This window comes from Cyprinus carpio, chromosome A16 (genome assembly GCF_018340385.1).
Source record: "Cyprinus carpio isolate SPL01 chromosome A16, ASM1834038v1, whole genome shotgun sequence".
Classification (NCBI taxonomy): Eukaryota; Metazoa; Chordata; class Actinopteri; order Cypriniformes; family Cyprinidae; genus Cyprinus; species Cyprinus carpio.
Genome location: NC_056587.1, coordinates 4179720 through 4183668, shown reverse-complemented (window position 1 = coordinate 4183668; position 3949 = coordinate 4179720). Strand labels below are relative to the sequence as shown.

The 3949-nt window shown below is 36.0% G+C and overlaps 1 pseudogene; it reads right to left on the bottom strand.

The window, feature by feature from the left end:
* Positions 1–513: 513 nt before the first annotated feature.
* LOC122147927 lies at positions 514–3563 on the bottom strand (annotated as a pseudogene).
* Between the last annotated feature and the right edge of the window lie 386 nt (positions 3564–3949).

Below are 3949 nucleotides of genomic sequence, written 5' to 3'. Positions count from 1 at the left end.
TGATCTTCAAATGTGGGGAGTGTTGCTAAAAATGCTCTAACTCGTGTTGGTTTGTAAAATCACATCCTCTCACAGGCTGAGACAAATACCACACCTCCAGCATCGCACTGCAATTGCATAGAGGAGAAGTTAATATTGCTGGTCAGCAATTGCTGATAAAACCTGTGAAATCAGATTCTGGATTGTGCTTCTAAAGTGCAAACACACCATGGTTAAACTTTCGTTAGTGTAGCAAAACATTGCTTAATTTTGGTGGTTCCCATGGTTAACTATAGCTTTACCATGTTTTTTTGGTTATTTATGATGAAGTGCTATAGAGCGTGCGACTGTTGAAGAGTGTGTGCCGTGAGCACAGTAAAACGGCTGATTAGACAGGAAAGTGTGTTTTACAGACAACATCTCATCAGAACGCAGTTCACAGTTGTTCTACTGAAGCACATTTGGCTGCTGTAGCTTTTCTGTGCTTGTTTGACTCGCGCGCCTGACGCTGAGCTGAAGTTTCATGTGGTCATAAAGAGATATGGCGGTTCCGCATCTTAATTAATGCATTTCTTGTCAAGAAAAAAAAGGGACAAAAACTGCAGTTTCGAGTGGCTCCGCCCCTGCCTGAGGGTGAGTAAATTTTCATTTTGGGTAAACTATCCCCTCAAAGGTTTACTCTATCGATATACTATTAGTTTGCACTGCAACTCCATGCTTTCTTCTGCAGATCAGTTGCAGTAAAAAGCAGTCGTAGTGTATAAGTTCATGATCAGTGTTGTACAAACTGGGCTTCTAGAGCAACTAGATTGGAAGTGTAAAGTTTGCATGTGCTGACTAATGTTTTGTAATTGCTTTGGATTAAAATGCATGACTGGATGTCTTACCTGACATGAATGTTTACCTCCCACGTTTATCAATCCAGCACAAATCATATTGCTTGTGATTGTTGTGAGCGCTGCAAAAGCATTGTAACAGTCATTGTTGCTCACAACTGGAACCTGCACCTCCTGCAGTATATTAGCCGGCTCGCCTGCGAAACAGATCCGAGGACAAATTTTACAGCTTTTAAAAAACATTTCTGGGTAAAACTGTTGAGGCACACACTATTGTTTGTATTCAGTTAACTGGGCAAGCAAATCTTCCCTCACCTTCAGACTTTAGAAGTCCCCATCCAGTGATCCAGCTCTCCGTACCTCCACCAAATACACTACCAGCCGCCGCCAGCACACACTGGCCTGATGTAATCAGAGAAAGTCACAGAAGAGGAGAGCTGGACCAGTGCTATGTCACTGTCGAACTTAATCAAGTTATATTTTGGATGAACGATGATTCGACTCGCTGTCCTGTATGTCTCATTAGGGTTTAAGCCCAATTGGCTATGACGCCCAAAATACATCACAATGTTAGATGCAATGACACTGTAAACAGAGAAAGTATGCTTTAATCCCATTATTATCAATATACAGCTGTATCTTAAGCTTTATTTAGGCTTTCAACATACTCAGTGAAGCAGTGAGCTGCAGACAGAACCCAGTCTTTATTGATGAGACTCCCGCCACAGAAATGACCAAAGCTGGGTGTTTGAATGCTGACTTGCCACGGCCAGGCCCCTGCTTTTGCATCCACCCCTCCAACAATCTTATTGTTGAGGGGGGCTCGACCACATACTGATGAGAGAAAGCAAGATGGGAGCTTTCCTTCATAAAGTGCTTCACAGACACAGAACAAACATTCTGCATGCACTGCAAAAATGATTTTCCTACTTAGAAGTTTTGCCTTGTTTTCCAGGACAAATATCTAAACATTCTTAAATAGAGAGATATATTTACTTGAGATGCAAGATGGCTTAAGATTGTCTTTTTTTCCCTAAATATTTATCAAGATTTTGATAATATCAAAAAAATAATTAGCTAAAAACTTGAAAAAAATATCTGCCAATGGGGCAAGATTATCTTATATTTTTCAAGGTTTAAGCACAAAAAAAAAAAAAGAAAAAAAAACATTTTGATATAAATTTTCAGAAAACAAGACTTAATATATTTAGTAATTTTCCTTCTTGAGTAAATGCATCTTGATTAAAGAATGTTTAAATATTTATACTAGAAAACAAGATTAAAAACCAAGTAAATGTTGTTGGAGTGTGGAACAAGAGTTTTGTGGTCATTATGACAACTTACCATCTAACTGGCAGAGGGAGCCTGTGTGGGTAGACAAAATACAACGTTAGTAAACTAGACTCCAGACAAAGCTGATGAACTGGTTTTGTGTAGCCCACAACTGGTTCACCTGCTACATCAGTCCTGGGCATGTACTATTGGCATGAAAACAGGATAAAATCTTCACCTGAATAATGGTATTTATGGAATGATGATTTCATCGTCATTAAATTAGCTTGCAGGAGCTGCATCTCATATTCAGGAAATACTTCTGGGTTACTATGGTTACGGTTAAGATTCTGTCATATATGGAATGCTGAATGCTGCAGTTTCAATGTATCAAATGATTCCAATTTTCTAAATATTCTATAAATATTTTTCTGTATCATGCCATGGCTCTTTTTCTATTTCAGTTAAAAAAAAATAATTATTAATACTGTCATATTTAAGAGATTTTATCATTTTAAATAATGACACTATTGTCAACCAATGAGGGAAATGTAGTTAACACTTATTTTAGGGTCTCTAAAACTAGTCGCTTATTAGCATGCATTTTTCTAGAATATTAGCAATTTATTAGTACTAATTAAGCAGATTAATGTTCTACATCCCTAATCCTACCCAATACCTAAACTTAACAACGACCTTACTAACTATTAATAAGCAGCAAATTAGGAGTTTATTGAGGGAATAGTCGTAGTTAACAGTGAATAAGTGTTCCCTATTCTAAAGTGTTACCAAAATGTATCTAGCTATAAACTTTTTATACCTAGTTCCAATTTTTTTAATTAACATTTATTATTATTGAAATATAAAAATATTACAATTATTAAAATATACAGTATATTCACAATAGTGAAAAAGTAATAAACAGTCACTATCATTTATTAATTATCACTATTTTCCATCAAATCTCTAAAAAGTTAAAAGTATGGGGTTTATGTAAAAAAAAAAAAAGTTCTTTAAAGTCATGATCCATTCATATTCAAGTTCTGCACATTCTTTCACTCTGAGCTGCATCCTGAGAGGCTTTTTAAACAGTACTGAAGGAATACACATGCAATATACCTAAATATACACGTACATTTGTAAAGAAATGAATACAAATGCAAAACTTACATGTATCTCTAGATCGAAAGGTTTTTACAATCATGAGAACATAAATTCAGTCAAGTGTGTTGTACTGGTCAGTTTTTAAGTAAAACAAACACTATTAAACGTGCACATCATAACTTTGTCATGTTAAAGGTTTTTTTTAAGATTTTACCTGCTATGTTGAGAAGTATGGCTCCGGAGACTCTAAGAGGTGTTTTAATTTTTACTTCTGGTTTGTGGTCTGACTGCTGTTTTCACAACTGTCAGGTTCCTGATGAGATGTAGAGCAAGTACCGCTGCATTTATGAGAAGTTCTCTGCCCACCCCCATTACGTCTATCTCTGAATCTTTTCTTTTTTTCTTTTTCTCCCCCAGAAAAAAACTATAAATCCAAAAGCTTATTCTGGGGATATTGTGGGTGTGACTTGTCCACACAACTTTTTACTAAAGTCATAGCTTGCAGAAAGCATGTAAAACACAGATACAAATTCATCTCTAATCTGTCATTCTTCATAATTTCATTCATGTATCATGAAATACATAAATATAATATTACACACAGAGCCGGCCCAAGCATAAGGGCCCCTGTGGCCACCATATTCCAATATCATTATGCCTCAATTAGCTAGTTATAGATTAAGAGCTGTTGTTTAAGATGTGTGTTTAAGATGTTATTAAAATAACATTCTTTTCGGTAAATATATTGTTGCTGGTTT